Below are 14,312 nucleotides of genomic sequence, written 5' to 3'. Positions count from 1 at the left end.
TCGGGAACTCAACTAATCCTCATACTTTCTTTTCCTTTCATTTTAAATTTTGTTATTTCAGCATTTCTTAATACTTCAGTTTTTAACACATTTCTATTGAATGATGCTGTTCTATTTTTTTTAATATTCATTTATTTGTATAGACTCCAGCTTTAGACATAAGACAAGCATCAGTAAATTGAACATGGATAAGTTAGAAGTTCCCAGCAAATAGTCCTTGAAAAAAAAGTCCCAGTTGTTTGAGTCTCTATATCACTATTCTCTTTAGTTTAATGATATTCTGCCAATTCTTTTAAGAAATGTTTAAAAATCTTTTTTTTTTATCTTATCAAATCTGAAATCAGTGATTTGTAGAGACTGGGTGTGGGGTTGATTTTAATGAGTTGTAATAGATTCTGCATGGTAAATACCTTGTCTTTTACAAAACCATTTTCCAAAAAGAAAACACAAAGTGAAAATTCATAACCACATCTTTATAAGTGATGTGCAAGAGAAAGTTAGAGGCACTTGTTAAAAGAGTATGCCCAGTCGCCGCTGCCTAGAGGAGGGAGCCATGCTGCGGAGGCCTACCTAGGCCATGCTGGCAACCTTCATTCAGCCCGGGGAGCTTTGCCACCAAAGGAGGTGGGTGCCTGCACACCATCCAAACCCCAGTAGAGTTTGAGATCTTTGCACTGGGTGGTTGGGGACCTGCCTGGCTTGTGACCACACTAGCTTGGGTTCAGTGGGTTTTGGCCCTTCCTGGGCCAGGCCTGATGGCCTTCTTTTGGTCTGGGGAGCTTCACTGCTGGAGTGGGGGAGCTGAGCTGCTCGAGGAGGCTTTACGCCTGCCTGAGCTGCGCCTGGTAACCTTCTTTTAATCCAGGGGCCTCACGGCCCAAGGAGGGAGCTGGCTGCCAAAGGATTCCCAGGAGCCCAGGACATAGGTGACAATTTCCAACATGCCCAGGGGAAGCCTTGGAACAACACTTAAAACAGGGAAATATAGGAAAATGACAAAATGAAAGACCAAAATGCAATCTCAAACATCCAGCCCATCCCAAGAAAGTCTAGGAGCCATGTACATAGAAGAAAATATATGCCATAGGCCTGAAATACCTGAAAACATAGTAAGTGAAATAAAGAAACAACTCCAGGGAGCTTTAAAGGAATTCAAACTAGAAATAATCTTCCAGGTAAAAGAAGAAATGATAAAAATAATGAAAGAGATGCTGAACACATCTAAAGAAGACTGTTAAAAAATTAGAGGAACAAAACAAAAAAATAGAATCCCTGGATGAATAATATAAGAAACAACCAGAGTACAGAAAGCAGATTCAAAGAGGCATATCGGAAATCAAAAATTCCATTGAAAGTTGTCAAAAACCACCTCAACGAAAGTGAAGATGGAATTTCAGATCTCAAAGACAAGATTGCAGCTAGTGAACAGGAAAGGAAAGATCTCTTAAAAATAACAAGGAATCAGGAAACAACAATTTAACAGCTGCAAGATGACTCAAAGAAAAATAATATAAGATTGATAGGGATCAATGAAAAAGGAGACAATATAAATGATATCAAGAAGCCATTTACAGAAGTAATAGCTGAAAATTTCCCAAACATGAGAATGGAAACTGACATTGGGATTAGTGAAACATATAGAACTACAAATAGCCATAACCAAATAAAACTACACTCAGACATATAATAACCACCATCCCAGAAATCCAACATACAAATATAACATTAAAAGCTGTTAGACAGAAGAGACAGATCACCTGTAAAGGAAAGCCTATCAGAATCACAGCAGACTTCTCAACACTAACAATGCAGTCAAGAAGAGCATGGAGTGAAGTATTCCAGATCCCAAAGCAAAATGATTTCCAACCTAGACTGATGTACCCTGCAAAACTATCATTCAAAATTGATGGTGAAATACGATACTTCTATGACAAAGAACAGCTGAAGAACTTGATGATCACCAAGCCAACCCTGCAAAGAATACTGAAAGACACATAGGAAAAAAAAAAAAACACTAAACAAGGCAGACAAATAAACAGAATGGGAAGATAAAGATACAACAGCAAAAAGATAACATGTCAACAATAAAACAATATATAACAGTTACAGCCATTAATGTAAACATTATGGTAGTTACTGTTAATTATGGGTTGTCTTCTGGTGAAATACTGTGTTGCTTACATTGTTCTGTCCTGATCTGCTTTGTTATGTCCTGTTTTGTCAACACAACATGAGAGACACAGGGAAGCTGGGAAGGAGGAATCAGAGTTTTCCATTCAAACCCTGTCCTGGATCCATGAAGTTTCACCAACTTGATTTGGCCTGCAGCAGCCACGGAGCATGTGCCCACTGTGCAGTGCAGACTGGAATCTTTTTCAAAAAGGTGGACTCCTATGTCACTCCTTTCTCAGCCTCCAGAACAGCTGGGATTACTGGAGCATGTCATTGTACCCAGTTTTAGAACTCCCTAACAATGAGGATACTATAAATACAACGTAATACACAGTTAAAGCAGGAGAAAGTATAGCTCAGAAAAGAAAGTACGAAAATCAGTGGTTAAGATTTCACCTCGAAAAAGACAGGGAGATTCCAGAAAAACATGGTGGATAGATACCAGCAGCCTAGAGGCTCTCGGAGAAACCGCACTTGAAATCTAGGAATGGTGCTGGACAGAAAGTCCCAGGCAAGGGGGGGATATTCTTTGCTGGCCCAGGAACGAACTAAATTAAGAGATACCATCTGGAAACACAATCCTGGTGAGACAGCATGCACAGATAAGGTCTCAGCACGGAAGCTGGACCCACACCACTGGAAACTGCGATTTGAATTACCTACAGCCGTTGTTGCGGCCCGGTTGTCACAGCAGGGAGAGACAAACGAAAGCTTGGAGAGTGGGAAGCATTGAAAGGAGTTGGGAGCAGGATTGGCCAGATGCCCTGCATCGACCTGCGGTGAGTGAGCAAATCGGGACCCTTACATAGAGAAGGAGGCTTCAGTGGAGGACATACTCAGACCAGGCAGACTTCCCAGAATGAGAAGCTGCAGTGACTTCAGTCACATATCCCCCTCTCAAGCAGGATTGGTGGGGAGTGCCTGGCCTGTGAGACGCTGCTGGCTGAGACCCAATAGGCCAGCCCAACTCAGGTCCCAGCACCGGAAGGTGCACCCTAGAGGTGAAGCCTTCAGTAGGTTGACCTGGAGGGGCAGGCCCAGAATAGGCTGCCCAGGTCTGTGGGTCCCTAGTACACTGCAGTGGGCAGAAACACCTAGCTGGCACAATTCAAACAGACTGTGACCGACAGGGAAGGAAACTGGGCCTCCTATACATGCTTAAATATAAGGAACAAACAATATGGGAAGAGGGAGCAACAAGAAAGGGTCCTCGGCCCCCAATCCTGAGAAACACGCAGTAGCAGACATGGCACCAATAGATATAAAGCGCTATCTCCAGAGCCTCATAGACGAGTTCAGGAATGAAGTTATTAATGACCTGAAGCAAGACATAAGCAGAATAGTTAGAGAAATGCTAAGCACCGCCCAAGAAAAAACAGATGGTGGAATGGAAGAACAGAAAAAAAGGGGAGAATTGTTTGATGGAGAAGATAGAGAAAACATACATGAAGCAGGTTCAAAGAGATTGCCAGGAAACTAAAACCTCTATTGAAAACTGGCATAACAGCTTGAAAGAAACTAAGGACAGATTATCTGAACTGGAGGGCAGATTTGTAATATGGGAGCATGAAATGAAAAACTTCTTAAAAATAACAAAAAACCAAACAGCAACAATACAAAAACTAGAAGAGGATCTATAATTTAAGAACATAAGAGAAGAAGTGGGGACACAAACAAATGAACTACAAAAGCTATTCACAGAAATAATCCAAGAGAATTTCCCTAATTTGGCAAATGGTAAAGATACTCAGATATATGAGGCATACAGGACCCCAGCCACCTACAATCCAAACAGAGCTACACCCAGGCATATAATAATCAAAATTCCAGAAATCCAATATAAGAACAGAATATTAAAAGCCATCAGAGACAAGAAACAGATTACTTACAAGGGAACACCCATCAGAATTACAGTAGACTTCTCGGCACAAACTATCAAATCATGAAGAGTGTGGGGCGAAATAATTCAAGCTTTGAAAGATAATAACCTCCAGCCAAGATTGATATATCCTGCACAACTGTCCCTAGAATTGATGGAAAAACAAGGTGCTTCCAGGATAAAGAGGAACTAGGGGAATTTGCAACCACTAATTCAACTCTACAGAGATTACTGCAGGATAGTCTAAAAAAAGAAAATACCAAGATTCCAGAAATAGTGGCAGAGAGGCCACAATGAATGGAGCAGAAAACAAAATGAAGAAGACAAACTGACAACAAATGACAGAAAAAGAGCTCAACAGAAATGAGGCAGAGAAGATTGGAAGATAGGAACAGCTGTTTTGGAGAAAACAAGACATCATAATAGCTAGGGCTGATTTAGTATCATCTTGTTTTGAAGTCCCATCAAACGTGTGTTCTTCGGTCTCCATTGGTCTTAAAAGGTTGTCTTATTGGATTTTATTGTATATGATAATATAAGCAAAAACTTTTATACACAAGGAGTTTATATAGAAACCATTGTTCATTTTCTGTCAGTTGGTTTTAAATACCCTGTAATACTGTCATTCTCTTGAATGGTTTTATAGTGTCTTGATATGTTTGGTGCTACGGTATAAGAAGTTATACTCAAAGATTTCAAGGAAAGAGACATTATAGTAACTATTTTTATGTCAGGATATCGTGTGGTGAAACACTATTTTGCTTAAATGGTTATGATTTGACCTGCGCTGTTCTGTTGTTATGCCCTCTTTTATCTCAACCCCCCCTTTTTTTAAATTATTTACTTTTTAATTTTTTTAATTAAGGGGAAAATAAATAAAAAATAGCAGGATACATTTTAGTAACCTACTATGATTTCCTATTAACTTGATTTGAAATCCTGTATTGCCCTCACCATCTTGTTTTGACTGATTTTCCTCTATTCTGCTTTGCTTGATAGTACCAAGATCGAAAGTATAGGCATAACTGTGAAGACAAGAATCATTATGAAGCCCATTCCGGTTGACTATTATTTTCTTTTAAAATCCTGTACTGTCTCCAATGCTTGGTTTTATTCTTTCCTGTTTAGTTCAATTTTATTATAACTGCCAATTCTTCTTAATATAGCAAGAGGCAGTATGGTAACCATTGTTGATCACCTTATATTTTGTTTTTACATTATCTATTATGCCCATCCTTTTGATTTGACTGACTCTGTTCTGATATGTTGCATTTGGTTTTACTCTCTTCAAAAAAAAGTAATAAGAATTGTGGGAGTAATAAAACCCAAAATGTGTAATTGTTATTCTACAAAAAAAAAGAAAAGAAAGTTCTCTAAAGGTTATAACTGCATATATATTTAAGTGTATAAGATAGATAACCATATTACTGAGTGTTTTTTTGGATCATTGAACAAAACTGTTTGCACTCTCACTGTTTGAAAGTCTACTTTATATGTTTCAATTTTGTAACTTGAACAACTATTTCTAAGATGAGAATATGTAATCTATTAACTAGTGATTTCTTACTGTTTATTTTTAAATTTTATATTACTTGTACCCTTTTCTGTTTTTTTTTTTTTTTTCCTTTTTCTCCTTAAAAAAAAAGAGACAGGGAGAGCAAACCTCCCAAAGTAAAATAAGGGTTGAAAGATAATAAAATCAGGAAAATTTTGTACTAAGAATCAAAATTGGTTCTTTGAATAGAATAACAAACTTAGTAAGTTCTAGGTGAGCAGATAAAAAAGAGACTAGAGAAACATAGGTGGACAACTCTATAAAGATCTTACAGATAGTACAAGAATAATATTGATCTGGGAGTCTAGTTCAGTGGTAGAGTACTTGTCTAGTAAGGTCCCGACTAGCAAGGCCCTGAGTCCAATACCTAGTACCACACACACACACACACACACACACACACACACACACACTATATAGTATTGTATACTTAATAAATTTGTCAGTTTGATAAATCAATTCCTATAAAAATGCTATATATATATACTATAGAAGCCAAGCCATGCCCTCCTGTGAGCCAGAAGCAGCCATGAAGACCAAGAGGAGAAGCCAGAAGCCAATTTGCACCCCACTGTAACCCAGCAGCAGCTATGCTGGCTGGCAGGGAACCAAGAAATCAAGCTGCACCCTTCCATGGGCCATCCAGCACATGGGCCAGGAGACAAGAAGACCCCCACACAGTAAACAATAAGCTGATTTGGAGGAACAGAGGCTGAGATGATAGTAAATGAGTTTTTTAAAAAGTTAATGTTTGAATTGTTTGACTTTGCAGACATAAAGCCAGTAGGTAGTCTGAACATTTATTTGGAGGATGACAATACACGATATAGCAGTTCTGGAGGATTTCCTTCTGTCTTGTTTTTAAAATTCAATGTAGTTTTAACTGTTTTTGTTTTATTGTTTCACTTTAAAATAAAAAATAGAAAAAACTTGACTAATGTATTATGCTGTATAATAGAAATTGGGTCTGTCGCTTAAAAAAAAAAAAAAAAAAAATCCCAAAAAAGATCTTCAGACCCAGATAGCTTCAGAGATGAATTCTTCTAAGTATTCAAGGAAAAAAAATATCCATATTACAAGAGAAAAAGAAGTAATTTTCCCAGTTTATATTACAAAACTTTGATACAACAATACTGAAAATGCTAATAAAAATAAAAATTTTACATATTACAAAACTTTGATACAAAAGTACTGAAAAGACCAATCTAATTCATAAATATGAATGAAAAATTCTATTCAAGACATCAGCAAATGAAATTCAGCAATTCTGTGGTGGTTTACCATTTGCTGAACATTAACAAAAATAAAATGGAGCACAGGAATGTGATTTGGATTGTCTAAATAAATGTAGCAAACATGTTGACATCTGAAATTCATTTATGATTCTAAAGCTTTCAGAAGTAAATGATGAAAGCAATAACAGAAAGAATTTAGATAGAAAACAAAACAAACAAAAACAATGGAAGTAATAAAATTATGGCTGAAAAAGAAAAAAATAAAATAGTAACCACTAGTTAGCCTAAGCAAAAAAAAAAAAAAAAAAAAAAAAAATAATAAACACTCTAGGAAACAGCATTGAAATAAGAAATTAAAACAAATAAAAGCTATTAAAAATGCTGAACAAATCTGCTTGCAAATCTAGAATATGAGTAAAATTTTTAAGAAAATAATACTTTAAAAAATTGATGCAAGTAAAAATTAATAAAAACTTGCATAAATCAATATACATGGAAGATATGGGAGTACAAAACCTATTCCATGGAAAGCTCACAGGCCCAGATGATTTCTTATGAACTTTTGCCATATTTTCAAAGAACAGAGAATTACGGTGCTATATAGATGGTTTTAGCAGTGAGGGGGAAAAAAAGAAAAGAATGTCCTAAATACGGTGTGCTTATGAAGTGAGCATAACTTTAATACCTCAATATAACTTAATAGAAATAGAAGAAAGTGATGCAAAACATAAAATTGTATATACTACTTTAATTAGAAATATTGATCTTAAAATGTAAGATAATCAGAAAATAGACTGCAACAGTACATTAAAAACATTAATAATATACTATAATTAAATTTAATTTATTTCAAAATTGTCACACATGGTTCAATATTAGGAAATCTACTAGTGAAATATAATATACTGAGAAAGCTTAAGAGAAACTTTTCATCATTAGCTCCACATATATTGCATAGGCATTTACTAAAAATCAATACTCATCTTCATACAAATTGAGTGAAATAGAATTAATGCATTGTATACCTATATTAAATCTGCAAAAGTTAGCAGACTAAATGGTGGCAAGAAACAATTAGAAGTCTCATATAATTTGGTGGTAGCATGACATAAGACGATCACTTTGGAAAACTGACAATTTCTTACAAAATTAAACATATGCCTATCATATATATATGTACATATATAAAATAGAAATATGTGAACAGCCTAAATCACCATCTTAAGGATACTAGTTGAATGAATCAAGTTACACTGGGGACATGGAGAATTATATAGTCATTAAAAGATTAACAAAGATGTTCTTAGTGGCTATCATCACGGTTAAAAAATTGAAAATAGTCCAATCTCTATCACCAACATTGGTACAGTCACACAAGGTCATATCATCAATAAAATACATGCAGCAACATGGGCAAAATTCACAAAAATGCATTGTGGAAGCAATGACAGTCACAAAATAATGAATAGTACTTGATTTTATTTATACAGAGTTTAAGATCAATACAAACTACACAGACCTTGTAAAATAGCTTAGTGATTGACATTGGGAAGAAGGTGTGGATTTTGAGTAGGAATGGGAACAGGAGAAATGCCTAAAGTGACAGAAATCTTCTATTTCTTCATTAGAGTATAGGATGATGCATTTCTTAAAAAACTATCAAAATGAACACTTAAAATCTGTTCATTTTGCTGCACATAAACTATGCCTTAATAAATACATTTAAATATGCAAAACCTATGACTAAAACAAAACTATACTAAGATATAATTTCTAACTAAAAGAAAATGCTAGCCAGGCATGGTGGTATACCCCTGTAATCCTAGTATTCTGGTAGCCTAAGGCAGAGGCTCAAAATACGAACTAAGTCTGAGAAACAGTGACTTACAGAGACCCTATCTCAAAAATTTAAAAAATAAAAGGAGCTGGGGATATAGCTAAGTGGAAATACCCTGAGTTCCATCCCCAGTACCACAAAATCTATATATAAACATAAAATATACTTACATGACGTATACATATGTACATATACACATACATGCATACATACATGCATATCTACATATATACATGCACCAATTTTAAAATACCATCTCTTGACAAGGATTTAGGTCCACAGAATCCTTCAAAAATAGCAGATGAGTGAGCAAATGTTATTATATCCCTTATGAAAAGGAATTTGATATTATTTACAAAAATTAATCAAAATTCCTAGTTAAAGAAATTTACTCTAATTATGTAAATCTAGAAATTTAAAATTACATATGCAGTTCTTTGTAGATTTTGATCATTTATTGTGAAAAATCAGAAACAATCTAAGTGTTCATCCATAACACACTGGCTGAATTAATCAGGATACATCTTCAAAATGGAGAACCATGTAGCCATTTACTTTAAAAAACAAGTGTTAGTTCATAAAGACAAGATTGTTTTTCATAGTGCTATTGGTATAGTAATTCAGAAACTCCTTTATGTGTCTTGATGGAAAGAACAAATTAGTAAATACAGTGTCTTTGTTGGGAATCAGGGTTCTCTAACTGTGTGAGAAGGGAGAATCAGGCACAGAATATAAAGATGAAGAAGTACTACATCAATGTTAATTGTAAACACTAGTATGCATTGTGTGTACATAGATATATGTTTTCGTATGTAAAAACATACACATATAGTATGTGGGTATATATGTCTTAGATATGTCTATGTATATACTCACCAACCTGTCTGTCATGATCTCCAAATTTTGACCCTTATGTCTCAGCCTCTGCAGAAGCAAGTCCTACAGGTATATGGCATCACATTCAGTTTAATATGATTGTTTCAATAACATTTCCCATTAAAAATTCAGGAACTACTTAAAAAAAAAAAAAAAAAAAAAAAAAAACCTCAGTTCCCCTGAAATATACGAAACATGAAATGAACTTAGCACATTTTTTGGTACCAGAAAAGAAGCTGATGGGAGAAAGGGTAGAAATGAGATAATGCCAATTAGTGGGCCAAATAGAAACAGCGGGGAGTATTCGTTGTATTACTCTCTGGAGTTTTTTGTAGATTCAAGGTTTTTGTGCACAAACTTTTAACAGTACTCATTATCCTTGGTAAATGCTGGAGCATCAACTCACTGTAAAAATGTGATGTGTGGAGAAAGAAGCTGGCATTTGTTGACATTTTCCTGCACCAATTGTTATTCAAGGTGTCTTATTTTCTCTTCACTGAGCCACAATACTGAACACCTATGCTTTAAAGGAGAAAAGGCTTATTTTGGTCACAATTAGTAAAAGTTGCAGGCCATAGACTTCTGGCTCCAACACAAGACAGTATGGTTAAAGGGTATGGTGGAATAAAAATGCCTTCATAACTTGACAGGCAGGAAGGAGTGGGAGATAAACCCTTCCAGCCTTTACCCAGGGGACCCACCTCTTCCAACCAGATCCCACTTCCTAACAGCCAGTCAGCTATGAACTCATCACTGGGTTAATCCACTGACGATCATCCCCCAAAGCCCCAACCAGAGTGCATAGGACACTGGGAGGACATCTAGATATAAACCATACTACATAGTAACTAGGTAGTTAATGAGAAAAAAAATTATAATTCTAGTTGAATAATAAAAATAAAATTATAGCATTAGAAAGATCACTTTTTTGCAATTATTAATAAAATAATAGATCCAGACAGCTATCAGAATTTGGCTAAAAAAATTAGGTGAAAATTGAATGGGGAACTGTAAGTAGGTCACACTGGTAACATGTGAACCTACTAATCAACATGCTAGGTAATAAGAGGGCACTGCACCAAACAAATCCTGCCCAAAAATTTGAACCTAAATCTCATGAAAACTTTTAATCAAAACACCAGTAAATAAGAAATATGGGGGGAAACTGAAACCCAAATGCAAAATGTGAAATAATCTATAAGCGAATAAATTTTCAGTCAAATAGTATTCTCTTTAAAGGAACAAATCTGTTACAGTACAAAAGGAATGAAGTAAAGATGGCTATCAAAAGCAACTGTGGACTTCAGCAGGAAACTGTTTCAACCTTCACAAAAGTTTTTTTTTTTTTTTTAATTTGGAGAAATTTGAAAATAACTTGATTGTTTAATAATAGGATAATTTTTAATAGGTATAGTATAATAGTGGACTGATTTAAGCATAGAAATATAAATATATAAATAGATTGACAACTAAAAGTTAAGTAGAAAAAGGAAAGGGGAGGAGAAAGAAATTAACTCCCCACAAGAAATATAAAAATGAACACATACGTACTAATAATTTTTTTTAAAATAATTTACTTGTGAAATGATAATTCCTACATCCCATTCCCCTCACAGTAAATGTGGAGGGCGAATAGATAGGAAAAATTTGGCGAAATGTTGATGTGCATTAAAGTTGGGTCAGGTGATTCATATAAGGGAGTCAATCCCGCTATTTTCTCTATTTTTGCTTGTATTTGACAATGTCCATAACAAAAAGGAAAAAGAAAACAGTGTTGGCTCACTGGACCGTCAGTGGGCAGATCTGAAGTGCTGTGTAGTGAGAGGACTAACAGAACTCATAGGAAACAGAAGCTGAGCCGTGGGGTACCAGGAACTGGTGGCCAGCCTGTTCTCCTGGGAGGCCAGGGGAGGACGCTGACCTGTAACATCTGTCGGTGTTTACGGGACAACTGCACCAGCGTGGTGGATTTGAGGAGAGACAGGCCTTACCCCTGAAGCGTTTGTTTTCTCCTCTGGGTGGAGTAGCTGAGATACAGCACGTGGTAAGCGAGGACTATTGTAATGTGAGCATGAAAATAAATGTCCATGGAAATGAAAGAACACAGATTTCAGAGTAGTGGGTCACCTTTGGGTGGGAGTCAAGGGAAAGAGGAAAGACAGCACACAGGACTTCAGTTATTAAGGTATTTATACTTTTGCTTTTTAAGTTTGCCCAGGAACAGGTACATGTTTGTTTAATTATGCCTTGTATCTTTTTTTTTTTTTTTAAACTAAGCTCTATTGCTTTCAAGACCAGAGAAGTCTATTTCCTGGTAGTCCTGAACTGTGAATGTAGCACAGAGCATCTTCATGTTTTGGTTCATATATAGACCTTATTACTTTTACATTTTAAATCAAAGTTAATTTTTGTACCAAACAATTTTAAACTAAAAAGCTTTAAAAGTTTGTTTCTTGAGGCAGAGGCTTGCTATGTAGTTCAGGCTGGCCTTGAACACAGACCATTCACCTGTCCCAGCATTCAAAGTGCTGAGATTATAGGTGAGTGATACTCCCTTTATATTTCAGCTCGTGTTTTCAATTTAATTTCAGATTTTCTTACTATTTTTTTTAAAAAAATCCTGAGATAACTTTTGCTTTGAGCACAAATGTCCAACCTCCACCTGAGCAATCCCCTCTCCTTTCTTTTGCTAGAACAAAATGCAGATACTTCTCGTTTAAAGACTTGCCTGTTTAATGACTGGACTTAGAGCCACCTTTTCTTTATAAGTTCTGCACATCTTGTTTATAACCCCTCAATATCTTTTCTGTATGGTATACCTTATTTATGCAGTACTGTAATTTTTGCTGAGTGTATTTAGTAGTATAGTACTGTAGTTTTATGTTGTTATATATTATAGTACTTCATGCAAGAATTACACAAATGAAAGCACAGTCATCAAGTTGCAGTTTCCTTTCAACATTTCTTTGTTCTGAGTATTTTAATGTACCTACTGTACACAATTACTAATTTAGTGAGCATCAATTAACCATCCCAGGAATTTAACTTGGTCACTAAACAAGGTGTGCAATTTTACACACTAGAAATAAGTAGCCGTTAGGGATATTTCAGTTGAAGAATGATGAAAGGAAGAGGAAAAATGCTAAGATATACCGTGGATATAGGAAAGCAGTTTAGATGTGTCTTACTTACTTTTCCTATTGCTGAGAAAAAAAAAATACCTAATATCGAAAGTTAAAGGAAGAAAGGTTATTTTGACTCAGTTAGTAGAAGTTTCAGTCCATACTTGGCTGGCTGCAAGGCAGAGTACTTTGGCAGAGGGACATCACAGAGAAGAAATTGTTCATGGTGGGCAGAAGGCAGGAAAGAAGCAGCAACATCAAGGACCATAGCATCCCTCTTTCTGTTCCTAATATTCTCTCCAGGCTGCACTCCCTTAGGACAGGCAACAGTGGACCAGTTAAGTAACCACACACCCTTGATCCTAGCGTCACATACTTATTCCCAGTATCACACACTTTAGACCAAACGGCATCTGAAAAGCCCCACCTATGATCACATACGCCTTTTGAAGGAGGATCTAGTCACAAGCTATAACAAAGTTACCCCTTAGTTTTCTGGCTAAGTACTTTAATGATATCAATGCACTAAAGAGTAAATACAGAGCCAGGGATAGTGGTGCATACCTGTAATCCCAGCACTTTGAAGAGATGGGGCAGGAAGATAACAAATTCAAACACAGCCTGGGTAATCTAGCAACTTAGCAAAAATTTGTCTGAGAAAAAAAAATTTAAAAAGGGCTAGGGATGTAGCTCAGTAAAAAGGCCCTGGGTTCAGCCCCCAGTACTGCTGTGTGTGTGTGTGTGTGTGTGTGTGTGTGTGTGTGTGTGTTTAACGACTCAAGGGGAACTCAAGGGAAACAATCAATTTAGCTTGTGACATACAAAAAAATTATACCTAGTTGACATCTTATACCACTATCACTTTCACTCCATAATAATTCAAGACTTTTATAAGAACATTTGTTGTCTTATAAATTGATAGAACAAATTAAATTACAGTGGATTAAGGTGAGACAGAATCTGGATGTAGTGGCACCTGCCTGCTATGCAAGTGACTGTTTTGTCCTAATGACTTCAGAGGTTGAGGCAGAAGGATCACACGCTGGAAACCAACCTGGATAGTTGGTGAGAAGCTGTCTCAAAGTTCCAGAAAACTGTAAAAAGGCTGAAAAAATAGTTCACTGTTCCCCTGTGTTCAAACTTCAGTAGTGGAGAGAGAGAGAGAGAGAGAGAGAGAGAGAGAGAGAGAGAGAGAGAAAGAGTCAGAGAGAGACAGAGAAAGACAGAGACAGAGACAGAGAGACAGAGAGACAGAGAAAGATTTTCATAGAAAAACTGAGAATCACTATGATGGTTCCTAATTTAACTGCAAGCAAAAAAATAAGCACAATGCTAAGGTTATTTATTAGAGAAACATAGGAGTAGTTTGATTGGAAGAGGGGTAGATCATGAAGTTATATTTACATAATGTTGTATAAAACATTGAGAAAATTTACTGATTGTTTAGATAAAAGTACCTGTAAGGAAAGGCTGATGGAAAGAACCAAAGGTGGTTATTGATAGACTGAATGCTTTTTGGTTTAAGATAAGAGGAAGAGAACAAATTTTTGTTTCCACTCAGCCTTGGAAAACCACATGGAGAGCATTAGTTTGGAAATATGAGTTTTAAAAATAAAATTACACCTTTTTCTTTTCC

This window comes from Cavia porcellus, unplaced genomic scaffold (assembly GCF_034190915.1).
Source record: "Cavia porcellus strain 051 isolate PalLab524CR breed Dunkin Hartley unplaced genomic scaffold, mCavPor4.1 scaffold_12, whole genome shotgun sequence".
NCBI classification, from domain to species: domain Eukaryota; kingdom Metazoa; phylum Chordata; class Mammalia; order Rodentia; family Caviidae; genus Cavia; species Cavia porcellus.
The sequence above is the reverse complement of the archived record's forward strand: the minus strand, read 5'-3'. Positions refer to the sequence as shown.